Source organism: Drosophila pseudoobscura, chromosome 2 (assembly GCF_009870125.1).
Source record: "Drosophila pseudoobscura strain MV-25-SWS-2005 chromosome 2, UCI_Dpse_MV25, whole genome shotgun sequence".
Taxonomy (NCBI): Eukaryota; Metazoa; Arthropoda; class Insecta; order Diptera; family Drosophilidae; genus Drosophila; species Drosophila pseudoobscura.
This window is the reverse complement of record NC_046679.1, coordinates 18,432,503-18,449,394: the sequence shown is the minus strand read 5'-3', so window position 1 is coordinate 18,449,394 and position 16,892 is coordinate 18,432,503.

Here is a 16,892-nt window from a genome sequence, read left to right as displayed (position 1 = left end):
CAAACGTATTCAGAATGTACAAAATATTAAAATATTAAAAAATTTCAACGTTTATATTAATTTTGTTTTATTTGGAATGTGCCATTGCACATGTCGTATAAAACATCCCAGTAGAAGTACCACAAGAACCCGAAAAAAAGTTTGCGTCTGATCGGGGGTCTGATCATGTGTACCTTGTATTTTTGGGGTCGCTGAATCCGAATATCAACAAACAAAAATATATAACAAAAAAAAGTGGGGTTTTTAGCGATCTCAAAAACATAAGGTTCCCGAAGTCCCGAAGACCCCCAGATCATAGGGTGCTTTAATACTACTGGGGTATTCGATATAATTTGTTCTACTTCCGTAGCCACTCTGTAATTACATAGATTCTAAAATGAATGCTTAACAAAAGTACTTTAAACGATGCCCTATAACACCGGCGACAAATCAAAAACTTTTGAATGTAATCTGCACGAGTAAAAAATTAAGTTGAGTGGGCAGTTCTATGGTCTTCATTTTATTTATTTGTTTACACATATATGTTTCATTCAAATATGTATTAAAAAGTAAAGGTAGTACAAATAGTAATTGAGTTGCTGTGTATTCACAAAAAATAACCAAAGTCGAACGTACTGTTTTAAAAATATAATCCAAAATATAACCCGATATAACGTTACCAAAAAGACAGAAGTGGTATATTAAATATTCAGTGTTATTTTTATTATAAAATAATGTTATTAAATATAAGAACTTTTCATATTTTTTATACCCGGTACTGGAGGAATTGTTTTGGTTTTGTGGTAGATGTGGATGTCTTCAACACCCAGAACGAAGTGAAAATATATTCTTGATCAGCATTAATAGCCGAGTCGGTAAAGGCGTGTCTGAGTGTCCGTCAGTCCGTCTGTCCGTCCGTTTTATTTGACGCCTAGTTCTCATAGAATCTAAAAGCTAGAGCCAACAAGTTTTGTGTGGTGACGCCAGTAATATCACACTAAAATGAGTTATTTTTTAAATTTGTTCAACGCCTCCTTCCGCTTTCAAAAGAACGAAATGTCGCAGATATTTTTTTAAATAATAAATAAATATAAATTGAAATAATAAGCTATTATTATGTCTCACATCCGACTCAGACTTAACAAATTTTGCTTTCGAATTTTCGAATAACTTTCGGGTGAATATTACAGACAGAACATAGGGCTTAGCTTTCGGTAACCAACATCAGAAGCGGCCAGTCCGCTCTTCTCCCTTGAAATTTGGAACCACCCATATCTTTCACTACTACAATTTGTCACAGATGAAAGTGCATTATCTGTTTAAATACTTTCTCCAAATTCTTTTTTGTACATATACTGAATCTGTTTAACTGTGTTCTGGATCCGAAACCGGGCTTAGCTCCTCTACCTTATTATATTCACCACTAATTTCCTTCCTCTGCCTAAATTATTAACATTCAAATGCAAGCTGAGTTCTTTTATTGAGTTTAGCTCCAATTTTCCGTATATTTCGAATACTAGTCTAACATCTATCTTTCCTGCAGGTTGGCGATCGGATCGGCAGCCCCTCGTCTGGGTCGGTTGGGCGGGTGGGGGCCTGCGTTCTCGCGTTGGATCCACGCATAACAGCCTTTGATGGGGCAGGCATTGCCTATTAACCTCCAAATATATAGGCACAAATGTAACATTCAAGACTATTTTCAAGGTTGTGATTATATACAGCTATCTATGTAAATCCATATGGACATACGTATGCAAAGCATCTGAATGCTTGAATATACTGTACATTCAAGATTTACACATGCCCCTTTCTAAGTAAGTACCTACTTATGAACCCCGGTGGCGGAAAATCTGGCAGGTGGCATAAATGCAGTTGAATGCAGCTCATTATCATTTAAATACTAATACGCAAGGAGCTGGCCTAATTTGTTGGAATGCGTTTGTTGTTGTTGGCTTGACTACTTATTTATTAGCCAAGCAGCCAAGCAAACTCACACACGTGTGTGTCTATACATAGCAGATACATAACATACATATGCACATGCAGCATAATATGGATATAAAAGCATAAATAATTATAATGCACATTATAACGTCTAGCCATATAGCACAGTTTGCTTTCTTGGTGCCTCCTATGTACTCACAGGAAGCCTCAATTATAGTAAATACTTGGTAGTAAATGCAAATAAATAAACTCAAATAGGCATACTCTGAATGGCCGTGAGAGTGAATGTAAAATTGAATGCACTGGCATGCCTTATCTGAATGATATTTAAGAGCTTAGTTAGTCTAGTTTCTGTCTGTTGTGTATTTTTTTTGTAGAATTCCATATAGGGCTGGTAATGTCAACTCAAATTCCGCACAAAAGTATACAATGAATTGAATGACTTTACTATTATTCGACGGGAAACTCAGCCCTGTTATATTTATACCCGATACTCAAAATGAGTATAAGGGTATATTAGATTTGTGGTGAAAATGGATGAGTGTAACGTCCAGAAGGAATCGTTTCCGACCCCATAAAGTATATATATTCTTGATCAGCATCAATAGCCGAATCGATTGAGCCCTGTCCGTCTGTCCGTCCGTCCGTCTGTCCGTCCCTATCAGCTCCTAGTGCTCAAAGACTATAAGAGCTAGAGCAACGACGTTTTATATCCGGACTTCTGTGATATGTCACTGCTACAAGTATATTTCAAAACTTTGCACCGCCCACTTCCGCCCATACAAAGGGTCGGTTTTGCCAATTGCACAATATGAGTTCAAGGATCTCAGAACCTATAAGAGCCAGAGCAACCAAATTTCGTATCCACACTCCTGTGATATCGGACCTTGACCGTTTTGTGTCAAAATTGCGCCACACCCCCTTCCGCCCCCACAAAGGACGAAAATCTGGACCATCCACAACACTGCATATTCGAGAAAACTAAAAACGCACAATCGTAGAGAATGACCATTTTGTATCCGGTTACTGAATCTGGATCAGCTCGGATCATTTTTACAGCCAAAAGGAACAAATCAATTTGCAGTGCCTACGCAGCGACTGACGTCACGCTCCGACTGATTTTCTGTCTCTCTCGCACGTACTCTTTGTCGTGTAGTTCAATATTAGTACTTACTACTAATAATAGTATACTATATACTATAGTTTACTATACTATACTATATTTACTAGTACCATACTGACTTAGTATCGGGTATAAGAGTAGAGTAGCGGCGTCCGCAGCAACCCACAACGTTCCCCCTCGCTTTAATTTGAAATGACTGATTCGCAATGTAATCACTAGGTTTGGGCCCAGAGAGAGATCTTTAAGAGAGTATTGATATGTGCTCCTTATCATCGAAAGCCGAGTTGTTATAGCCATGTCCGACTGACTGTCTTTCCATTTCAATGCAAACTAGTACCTTATTTTCATCATACTTGTTCACTATTGTTCTTTGTTGAATCGGATACATATTTTGGATTAGTGGGAACGTGCTTGAGATATACATATGTACATGTATGGATTAGTCGAGCTTCAGCTTATAAAGTCAGCTTTAACCCCGTACCGGGTTAAAAAATAAAAAAAAAACCCGCTTTCTTTTCCAATGTTGCCGTCAGATATATTTATTTTTTGTAGGTTTCAAAGAACAATTGAAAGAGAGTGAAAGTTTTTTTTTCATTTTATGTAGGTAGGTGTTCAGCGTACATATAAAAGTATTGCCAACTAACTATATGTACATACATAGATACATTCGTTCCAGGAAGTATATACATGTGTGCTTGTGCATAGACTGCTGTACGGGTATTTATGGATGTGTGTGTGAATATGCAGCAATAAAAATGTTGGATTTCAGTTCTTGCCTCGCACCAAGCCAAAAGCGAATAGTGAACGACCCCAAAAGGAAGTCTGAAAGTGGGACTGGGACAAAACCACATCTTTGTAACCTACTCCTAGTGTTTATGTGAGCTTCATGCTGGAAAAATAATGTGATTCATGTCCTTGAATCATAAAACCAATTTTTTTTTGCTCGTGTGTTTACGTGTGCTCTTTTTCCATTTTTTCTTTGCTTGTTTGCAGTCTTTTGAGCAGACGTCGACTATATAAAAATATATGTGTATCCTTGACATATGTACGTAAGTATGTATATATATTCTTTGTTAAGTGCGGGGCTTCTTGGTCTACTCAATGCCAGACATCTGGCTCTGGCTCTGGCTCTGGCCACTGGATCTCGGCTAGACGAAGCCGGCAATATCCTTTTAGGTGATTCAATGACAGTCGAACGTCCATGCATATACTAGTTGCTCACTTCTACAAATGAAGATATGTATGTATGTATGTATGTATGAAATTTTGCATATGTATGTATGTATGTATGGTAAGTACATACAGTGTGTGTCCCGGTTGACTGGATAAAAAAGGCAACTTTTATATTTGGTTTTATATTCAATTCACATGCTCCTAACCATTAGAACGGTCCAAACGTCTCCCCCGCCCCCCGAAGTTGGAACCCAAACATAACATACATACATACATACATATGTACATCTGTTGCTTCTCCACAAAGTTACACTTGGGTAATGTAAAGCAATTTGGTGATGAGTTTTACTTACTGAGATTCAATATTAATTCTAGTATTTATATTTTAATATCCATATGTTATAACAGTATCCCAAATAATAGATAGATACGTACAAACATGCATTAACATATATGTATGTATGTATGTATGTACATGTGTGTGTGCATAAGTATGTTTCAATGTGTGCGCCACTGTAGGGGTGGGGTGATGGTGGTGCTACCAAGGATGCTGTGCCACATTCGGAGTTTTTATTTCGATTTTTTCCGTGTTTAGCCGAACATGGGAGACCTTAGGGTAGGTCAGTGCCAGACTACTTAAAGAAAATTTGTTATTTCTTGCTTTATTTAATGCGAATGCCAGCTCTTAACTTCTGTGAAAGAAACTTTTTCAAGGCCATCCGGAAAGAAAATAGTGAATAGTGAAAGTCGCGACGGTGCATACGTCGTATTCAACGAATGGGAATCAGGTTAGAAGCTTGATCTATACATACATACATATGTATGTAACTATATACATACATATGCATGCATGTGTGTATGCAAATTCCATTGTACATAAATTAATAAAAAAAAGTACATATGACAATCTGGTGAAAATCACTTCAAATCACTTTCTCGCTATGGGAGGAATATAAAGTAGAAATATAAGTTAAGGCCGACGGGGATGGTGTTGGAAGGACACCCATCCATCGATTAGTATAAATATGAAAAATCGTACCGCCCAGAGAGAAGTCTCGAGCATACTCTTGACATGTTTATCCGGAACTAGAATTTTGAAGGATGAAGTACTACGTTTTACCTTAAAGTCGAGAGACGAGAGAGACATAAGTCGAGAGACGAATATAGCGGTAAGAGCGGTAGGCGGTAAGAGTGATGGAGAGATAGCCGGTACTTCCCTATAGACAGAATCTACTGACTTATATCTATTGGTGGTGATAACGGCGGATGCTGTGGTGGAGGGAGTCTCAACATCCATGCTGACAACATCGAAGTGTACCACTTCTTCCTGTACCACTTCTTCCATAAAACCAAACTATGTTATTGAGTTGAACTCATAATTTTCTTATTGATTTGGCTTTGTTGACGTTCTTCTCATTCTTATTCGATATGTCGGCTATGTATGTATGTAAGCCAAAAGAAATGTATGAAATGGAGCGTACTATTCTTACCCTCCATCTGATCCATGATTTTATACGCCAAAGTCACTAATAACCGGTTATAACTGGCACTATTGTATCAAATCCATCATCTAACAAGATGGAATGAAGTGTCGACCATTTCAATAGATCTCTAGTACCTTTTTAAGTGATGTCTATATCAGCTTCACAAATCCTTTTGCTAATTACATTATTTACTTGACTTACAGATATCAATAAGTTTTGAGTTGCATTTGACTCAATGATCATCTATAAACATGCATATATGTATTGCTCGAGGATTACATGGAAATTAGAAATTATAAGCACCAAAATTGTAAGCTCGTTATTTTTAAAATGATTCAAGCAAACCGTACTAGAGAATATGTATCCGAAAGCCCAGTGTAATTTTAGAATGGATTTGTAACAATTTGATTGAATATTCTCATCCAAAAAAATAATTTAAAATCGCGCACCAATATTCTCGCTGGTGGTATGTAGTCGTGTAATTAAATACTGTGTTCAGCGAACGCCAAGGACTCGCATCTCGTTAAGCAGACATTGACAACGGAATGAGCCCAGTCCCGTTACGGTCAGTGGCGCCAAATTAAGCACACAATTCGGAGACGTGCTGGGTTTAATCGAAACTCGATATTTTTTCGCTTCCTGAGGCCGTAAGGTAATTAGCTTACGCTTGATTTGCTGGCGCTCCTGAACTGTGAAACAATGGACCCACCACCTGAGCCCATATTCGTCCACGTACCCTCGTGTTTGCTATCTATTTGTTATCCCCTTCTATTGGAATCGGTGGAAAAGGGGAACTGAAACGAAAACGAAAATAAAACCAAAAGAAGTAACAAACAATTTTATTTTAATAGTGCCACTTTATATAAAACCTCGTGGAGCCACAACATCACGCTCCATTTGTTCAAGTCCAGACTACGGGCACAAGGCGTACAGCACAGCGTACTCCTTTCCTTCAGACTCTTTTACTTGTTGAGTTTTATTAAATGTTGTAATAAAATAACAGTTAAGTTGTAACTTTCAGTGGAGTAACAAAAAAAAGGACCGGACCAGCACTTTCCCTGGCGAAAACTTTTAAAAAATATGTATCAGCATCAGCGATTCAGAGAATCATCCATGGTTGATATATTCTTGAAGTTAGACTCCCAATAAACCTGAGTATAAGTATCTCTCAAAGAAGCTGCTAGGCTGAGAGTTTTTAGCACATCCAACCATCTATTGATCGCCAGGGGCTTGGACCAAATTTTGTTTATACATACATATATTTTAATTTAAACGTTGATGTGCAATTACTGCACCAGCATGTGGCCTATGCGACACCAAGCCGAAAACTATTACGCTCGGAGTACGGAAGGATCGCAGCCGTCCTCCTGCCCAACCAACCGAGAGGAACTGCCGCATGACGCACGACGCGCTTGTTAAATATACATACATAATTGTTTATTGACTGATCGTGATCTCATAGGCCTAATACCAACGTCCAAATAACTACCAACATACCAAATAAATCAATCGTCTAGGCCTAGACATATTTTGAGATATACGTTTTATAGTGAGATCTAACAGGAGTGCGGATACCAAATTTGGTTACTCTAGCCTTAATAGTCTCTGAGAAATGTGGATGCCCCAGATTTGCGTCCTTTGCGGGGGCGGAAGGGGGTGTGGCGAAATTTGAACACGAAACGGTCAAGGTCCGATATCACAGGAGTGTGGATACCAAATTTGGTTGCTCTGGCTCTTATAGGTTCTGAGATCCTTGAATTCAGATTTTGCAATTGGCAAAACCGACCATGAAGCCTGTGTGTTAGAGAGAGACAGAGCGAGAAAGAATGAAATTTGTTTCTTGATTCTGCCACAGATTTTCGCCCTTTGTGGGGGCGGAAAGTGGGCGGGGAAAAGTTTTGAAATATACTTGTAACAGTGACATATCACAGAAGTCCGGATATAAAAAACATCGTTGCTCTAGCTCTTATAGTCTTTGAACACTAGGCGCTGATAGGGACGGACAGACGGACGGACGGACGGACGGACATGGCTCATTCGACTCGGCTATTGATGCTGATCAAGAATATATATACTTTATGGGGTCGGAAACGATTCCTTCTGGACGTTACACATTATGCAGGCCTGTAACCTAATTATTGCCTCGTGCAAAGTACGTTTAAAATTTTTCGTTTTGTCGCACAGTATAATCAGTTAATAATAAAATTTGTGTAAACATTTTAAATTAAATTGTTTTTGGATGAAATATATTTTGGAATATAAGTTCTCAGAGCGAAACATCTCCTTCCATCTCCTCCATCAGCTCCTTTCTTTATAATAAATTAAATTAATGAAAATCTTGAGAATATTCTCCGACGCGAAAACAGCGATAAAATTAACGCGGCAGATCGGCAAATTTTGCACAACTTGACAAATTTTGTAATCTGAAAATTTTAACCCAAGTCTCATACAAATAAACAGATGCGAACTTTTAGATACACACGTATGATATACATATGTATGTGTCGTATGTATGTATGTATGTGTATTACACGAGGCTTAGGGACCGGACCTATTCGTCCAGCGAGCCTGCCGTCTGGACAACCATCTTTGCCTTTGCTGCTCTGCCATAACTAATACTGCAGGCGATAGCGGAGCATTGGATGTGAATGTCGCATAAGCAATTTCTGCCTCTGTCCTCTGTCCTCTGCCTCCGACAAAATCCCTCTCTATCCGCATTGAGACAGCCGCGGCAGTACCAAATGACTTACCAACCCGCTCACTCATTCGACCAACAACCTTTTGATGTGTCGATGTATGTGTGTGTGTGTGTGTGTGTGTGTGTGTGTGTGAACTGGAGTGGGATACTTGGCTACGGAACGGCTGAAAAGACGAGCTAGGATGAATATTTCCGCTGAATGCTTCACAAATGCAGAGCATTCACCCATTCCTTTGGTCATCGTCATCGTCATCTCCTAGTCGGAGTCGGAGTCGGAGTCGTTGGAGTCGTCGTCGTCGTCGTCGTCGTCGTCGGCGTTGTCGTGGAGGCAGTGTCCAGTGCAAGAGTAAGGGATGAGAATGAACGGGACGGGCAGTGGTAATTCGTTGCCACCAACGTTGAAGTGAAGTGAAGGGAAGGCAACTTCTAGAGAAGAGAACTCTACGCCAAACATTACCACCGTCAGTGTCACATTGCCTTGGTTCAACAACTAAGCAGCCGACTGTATGAACGGCGTCGTCCATGCTCCTTCCAGCATGTTGTCGCAAGTACTGCCTCCACTTTCATCTCAAACTATGCGTTCTGCCCGTGTTCGCCTTGGCATCTGCCGCCCCAAAACCCATTGAGGCAGGGGCAGTTCGTTGCCCAGCGGTAGAACTCTCTAGTCCAGGCGCGTGTCCATCATGATGCTGCCTTTGGTGCCACCGCATCCATCGCCCGACCACCTGACACCAAAAACAAGTCGATCGATAATTTCCATAGCTGACCGCTGCTGTATATGCGAATTTAGATGCGGACATTAATACAAACACAAACATCGCAGCATACGGGCATACGTTTTCGTACGTGTGTGAACATGTACATATATATATATATGTATGTATGTATGTTCGGACATCGAGCGGGATGCAAGAAGCACAGGAAAGAAGGTACCCGGCGACGAAGGCCGAGAGTACGAAGGAAGGCCAACGAAGTTGAGCAGCAAGAACCTCTAGACAGTAGCTATGTAAAATGTTGTTTGCATACGGCTTGCGATTGCTTGCTACATCGGAGGCTAAGGCTGATGAGGATGATGGGTCCGGTTCGGTCCGGTCCGGTCCTGTCCGTCCGGCCAGCTGTAAGGGAAGGCCCGATGCAGGGTTTGGCAGTTGGGAGTGGAGCTGGGCCTTGAGGGGTTGAGATTTTCCCTAGTCTACTGGAGACGGAGTCTATATGGGCTACGTACCAGCCGGGCTAGGTCACGTTTGCCTTCGTCGTCATAGCCATAGCCTGGACTGAATTTGAGTTTGAGTTTGAGTTTGAGGCTGCCGCTAAAGCCGAAGTCGAAGCAGTGGCTCTGCAGAGGTAGCTGCGCGAAACGAAGGAACGAGATGGTGAAAATTCGACTTTTCAAGTTGCTATGGCCAGCTTGCATATAGCAGCAGCACCGTACGGGTGTGGTAGTGGGTGGCTAAATTAATACACAAACACACATGCAACTGGAGAGAGAAAGAGCTAGAAATTAAAGAGGGAGAGAAGACGGCTTGTGGAGGCAAAAATGTTCTACAGTATGTATGTACGAAAGTTGGCTATTTCACGAATGCCGCCGACGTCGCAATTGACCAGGACCGTAGAAGAGAGTGCATCCTTTGAGAATCCACTGTCCCATTCGGCTCCTTGAATCTCGGGAGGAACCCCATTTGCATATGCGAGAATTATGTACAACTGAAAAGTCCAAAATACCACCTTAAGAATAAATTACAAATAATCTTGAGAGAATTTCTAATTAATAATTTTTCCTATTCCTGATCAGCTGTTTTACTCCTACTACCGTCCTTTACGATATGAACAGTATATCTTATCTGCCATTGTTCAGATATTCAACCCAATCTATTCGGATAGCTATAAACCCTATTGGGGGTATCAATTTTTTGAACAGAGCTCAGAATTCAGAGGTAACCAGTATTCGTTGCAGTAAAAACGGAAAACTAGGAGCTACCGCATCAGATTTTGCACTTGAGTGGACTGTATGCTTATGTATCAAGACTGCATTCTAGTCATCTGACTAACAGACCAGGATTTTGAGCTACAAATGTACAAGAATTATGTATCAGAATATTTACATACGAACATATATGCATACATACATATGTACTTATTCTGAAGACTTTCAAAAGCTGGACATTAGAATTAGAACGAGAACGAACACAAGCGCATGTCTTCTCTGAAATATGCATTTTGTATATAACTTTTCTTTCCAAATACATACTACATACACACGCACACATTTAAGTTGAAGAAATTGCGCGTGCACACATATGTACATATATGTACGCACAAAAGTATGTATGTCTGGAAGCTTTAAAGTATTACGGTACGCCACGACATGTATATAAACTTGCATATACATATGTACATATTGTACGGAATATACAACATTTTTGTTGATATATTTATGAAACTATATTTCGCAGGCTGTCACCTCCAAATTTCATCGTCCTTAGACTATCGTCCGATAGACTATAGACCTGCCGTAAGATCTCGATCGCTCTTCCACAGTAATTTGTACAACCGTCTTGTCTTCCTACCAGTACATATATGAGCCACTTGATTATCCCTAAAACATCGTTATCCATACCAAAAACCATTAGGAAGGCCTATGACTATAAATAAATATAAAAATATAAATTTAAATATATAAATATTCTCAAAGTCAGCTGAGCCAACAGCCCCATACAAACCATTGCATAGGACACACTTTTTCTGATAGATTTTGGTGTGCAAATTTCTATTTTTTAATCTATCTTTTCATATTTGTTTTTTGAAGAAATTTGCCATTCTGAAAAGCTAACGGTCGGGGAAATTTTAGGAATTCAAATGCAAAATTTAGAATTTTTTTTTAGATATTTTTCAATCTAAATTTTTAGTTTAATAACTGTATAAAACATTGTACAAATTTTGTCAATTACGTTATAATTTTAAAGTTTACAAATTTGTTAAATGCGAAAATAATATGTACCTTTTTTTCTCTAAGAGTCCCCAATATAGTACCATGGATTACCCAAAAATACAGAACCGGTTTTTGGGGCAAACGCCTACGTAACTCACCGCCACAATCCGCCCCCACTATATGCGAAATTCCATTTCATTCACAATTTTTAAAGATACAACAAAACCGAATTGATTGTATATAATATATATATTATAATATAATAACTGAACTAATATTTTATTGAAAAGAAGACACAGTGCGTAAGTAGACCCACAGTAAGAAGTGTGTCAAACTTTCCCTCTTAGCTTTATAAAAAGCCGAGTAGCATAACCATAAACCAATGCCAATACTAGAGTACGAGTATTCACACACATTATTATTATTGCTCATTATCATTAAATTAGGAGGAGATGCTGTTTAACCCAATGCCTTTGGCACTTTGATTGCCATTTGCCATATACATACATATGTACTTCTATGTACACACACATGCACATACATATGTACAAATGTATGTCGGTCAGTAAAATCATAAATAAACATTCGTTGCCATTATGCTCGTAATGAGATGAAAGTCAATGTCAATGCAACTTACTCACACCTGCATATAAGGACAACAATAGTTTGGGTAGATTATCGTATATGCAACTGTTTCTGCTGTGTGAGCTGTGCTGTATTATAGCAAAAGGTTAATGAAGCCGATAATCAGGGTAACTAATCCCTCAATTAGAGTCTATGGAATGTAAATATGTACTGCACTACATACATACATATAGGGGCATATATGTACATACTTAAGTGGGTACTTAAGTACATAAAACCTTGATTGTTTTGAATTGACCTTATTAAGTGAGTGTTCGCTTGTACTCGTACTCGTAGTCGTACTCGTACGGGCAAGCAGATACTCGTACTCGTATTGGTAATCAAAAAACATTTTTTCTCGCATATTTTGTATAAGTGAAACCTAATTGAAAACTAATTTGCTCTCGCACGCCCAACGTGTGGGAAATAAAACGCGAATTACATGCGAATGGCCACAACATGGGTAATAAAACATTGGAATCAGTTTGCTTGCCGTCTTAAGGAACAAGAGCAGCCACATCATGGCTAATAAAAATTTATTGACGCCAGGACAGGCTCATGACTAGAGCTGGGATATAAATAAAATGGGTCGTAAAAGGACTTTATGCTGCAGTAAACACGTCATCAACATATCAACTGTGCACAGATAAGCAGTAACCAGTATCAACTTTACCAAGTTGGGGGCAATTAGAGTCATAAAGTGAGTCTCAGAACGCGGAAAAGGCGTCCTCGGGTCCTCGTGATACATATTACCACTTGATGAAAATGATTTCAACGACAACAATCAAGAACTACAGGTGAATCACAACAGATGTGTTGTTTGGTATTAGGGCTTGATTTAGACCTGATTTAGAGCATGCCCTGCTCGAATATGCTCAAAAATAAACTAAACTAAAAAATATATATATCGTTTAACTCACATAAATAATTTATTTGTATATGTATCAAAACAGAGTAACGAGTATAATATGGTGGCCCATGTGTTTGAACTACGTTGGCTCTAGTAATCGGACGGACTTTGAGTAAAATCAACACGAGGGTGATTGAAAGGACCGCAATGTTAGAGTCGACAGAAAGTCAGGAACTGGTTCTCACCCCCCAAAGTAGGTAATAATTCCCCATTCGCAGTTGTATAGGTGTCGGTATTCCAATATTCCGATTCTTACACGTTTGTAATGTTTTTGGAAGAAAAGGGCGTGGTGAAATTTTAAACGAATTGAATCTCAAAAGTATACAAACTAAATTTGGTTGCCGTGGCGTTTATAGTTCGGAGACTTGGACTGAAACTTGTAAGATTCAGATATACTGACACGGTCATTGATCAGCTGATCGGAGTACATTTATCGATCGTTTCTAACTACACTTGCAAGAATGTTGTACAGGACCGTTGTTAGCCTTTATTCATTTTCCGATTCAATTGTAATTAAAATGTATAGCATAGTTTTAATTTTGAAGAAAACCCTATTAAAGAAACACTTGAAAGAAAAATACAAAATATTTAACAATCCTTAAATGTGTATGTACATACATAGCGGGCCTTCGCTCAAATCATTCAAGTGAATTCACACCATCAAGGTCCATATCTTTGTCCGGGAAAAGCCCACACACACACACACATATGTACTCCCTATATGTGTCTCCCTCACTCACGTTCGGCTCAGGCATACCCCACTTAACAGTCCAGCGACCCCGCCGCTGCTGCTGACACGTTCAGTGTCCGCTGCCGTCCGTTGCCGTACGTTGGAATACAAAATAAATATCCAATATATGCCCACGTGGGTGTGTATCCTGTTTGTGGCATATACGCGTATAATAAGTGGAATAGAAAAATAAATGCGCCGAGATAAAAGTTGTCCCACTCCTGCGTGTCTAAAACATCGCTCAATTCATCGCGGCCCTGCGACATGTCAGCGACGAAGGAAGCGGCAAACAATAACAAGAGAAGAGAAGAGAAGAGCGGTATAACCAACTTGGACCACGACGGCGGTCGTTGGCGACAAAGGACCACTTCCAAGCTTTGCCATCATACAAAACGGACACGTCACGAAGCACGTTGAAATATTGAAGGAAGGAAATTTAGGAATAAAATGAAAGGATCGGAGAGTAACCCCCAGCCCCAGCCCCGGCACCAGCCCCAGCCTCTTTCCTCTTTTACCATCCCCATTCGTGTGGCCTCATACACATGGGCACAGTCAAAACCCGTGTACGAACCGGCTTGCAAAACCCTCACGCTTCTCCCACCACCGGCACATGTCCTATTTGCTTCAGCAAGAACCCACTTACACATATAAACGACTGCATGTGTGTATACTTCGCGTAAATAGGGAAAGTCCTTGACTACGCGATGTGAATGATGCTGATAAAATACAAATTCTTGGGACCGCGGCGCTGTCCGCTAGTGTATTTACACAACTGTACTTATACTCAGCCGGACCACGGCCGAGTCCGAAGCGAAGCAGAAGTTCCACCACCGCGGTAGACACCCATGGCATGGCATGGCTTGGCTCACAACTTGGCGAACACATTGACCGGGCGCTATTACAGTGTCGCGACTCGGGAATGGAAAACACACCGAACAAAATTTTTCATTTCTTAAATATTTTCTTTTTTTTTTTATAAAATTTTAATAATAACAAAATAATTGTAGATTATTGTAATAATATTGTAATGTAATATTTTCTCATATTTTGATGAGTTGTAAATTAATGCTTACATTTTTCTGTCAACTCAGGATTGCCGTATATAATTAATTATTTTATTCAATATATGTTATATGTTCAATATAAAATTTATGAATTTAGTACCTCAGTCACATATGTGTAATCGAAGTCTCTGTTAAGTAAAATATTTTGTCATTATTATGAGAAATAAAAAATAATAGAAAATAATTTCAGTGTATGAATTCTTCTTGTCCAGTTAGAGCAAAAGTCTGCGACGAAATTACGCCACATGTGTTCATGCCATGAGCAAATTTTCAACGAACGCCGGTAGCCGGACAGGGGACGGTACTTTCATCTTAGGACGATTCTTCCAAGGGACGAACCCAATTTCGCCATCCCGTCGTTGGAAGGAGGGGCGGGGGTCACGGACAGCATATAAGTTCGGTGTATGTATGCGTGGGTCTTGAACGATTGTGTGAGCGCTTTCAGTGGTAGGAGTACTGGGCTAAATGGACAGCCCAAGCCCATACACGTTTGGGGGGTATATGTCTGTATGTCTGTATGTCTGTATGTCTGTATGTATATGCGTATGTATAGATAGAGCTATGAGTGTGTGCTGTTCTGTTGATGCTACTACCTCCAACCACGTATGTATGTATGGCTTGTGTGCCCTAGGCGGGGGACTATGCTCGAGCACAGCCACTTTGTCCAATATTCAAACGGTCCAAAAACGGTCAAATTTTGAAACAAATTTTCCTCACAGCCCACACGCCCTTAGCGACGTTGTTCGCGTAGTCCCAATGACTTCTATGCCATTAAATCGAAATTTATATTTTATAATAGAATAGTACACTTATACCCCAATAATTTCATAGCCGTACAAAATTTGCAGGTCTAAATCATATTTTTCAACTTTAGTTAGTCAAATACTTCTTGAAAACTTGTATGACAAAGCTATCCATAAATCAATATCTATCAATATACCTAAATAAATTTTAAAGAATAAAATAGTTGGCCCTATCTGGCCACTACAAATTGAGAATTCGTCTAATGCCTCAATGGAAGGCTATACATAAGGTGCAAAAATCTAGAACCCTTTGTGGATTTTGTGCACTATTTGACTTACGAATGCCGAAAAGCTGTATAATTTTGGTCATTAGAACAAACAGAGTATAGACGGAAACCTGTATGTATGCTATAGTTTTGTGGACGCCTATTTAAGACAGCAGTAGCTGGTAATCAGTTCTATATACACCGAGAGAAAAAAGCACTTCAATTATAATATTTACACTTGGAATTTAATATTTATATTTTAATATTTATTTAATATTTGACCTGAGAGTGGAAATTTAACTTGAAAGTGTTTTCATTTACATTTCGACTTTAATACGAAAAAATTGTTTTCGAATATGTTTTATATGTATATATTTCTCTCACTCTCATTATGCGTATAGGTTAAAGTTTATAAAAGTTTCCTCTATAATTTCACTGCCACTCGAATTTTTTATTCAAGAACCAGTTGGGAATTCATGGGATATAAACAAAAAATAAAGCAAACACAAAAAAATACTTCATTTTATTTTATATGGAATACTAAAGACAAAAAGTCTTCCTCTTTGATTTCAATACTCCATCTAAATATGTCAAAATTTAAACTACAAATTTCATTTTATTTTAAGAATATATGCACATACATATGTACATATATGGTCCGTATTAAAGAGACTTCTAATACATTTATCTTTCAGACAAAGTGATTTTTATTTAATTTCCCTATGTTAGTACATATTTTATTTAATTATATATGTTTGCTTCGAAAACTGATTTTTCAAACATATGCACATATGTATGATATGACCATATGATTTTCAAAACGATATTTTGATCAGATTTTGATTTTTGATTAACTTATGAATCTAAGTTTGAAGTTTCCTTGTAGTTAGAAGAGACAGTGCATATGAGTGCGCTGCATTTAATTCTCTCTCGCTCTGTCTCTCTCTAACACACACGTTTCATGGTCGGCTTTGCCTATTGCAAAATATGAGTTCAAGGATCTCAGAGACTATAAAAGCTAGAGCAACCAAATTTTTGATCCACACTCCTGTGATATCGGACCTTGACCGTTTTGTGTCCAAACTTCGCCACACCCCCTTCCGCCCCCGCAAAGGACGAAAATCTGGTCATCCACAAATCTCATAGACTATTAGGCTAGAGTAACCAAATTTGGTACCCGCACTTCTGCTAGATCTCACTATAAAACGTATATCTCAAAATTTCG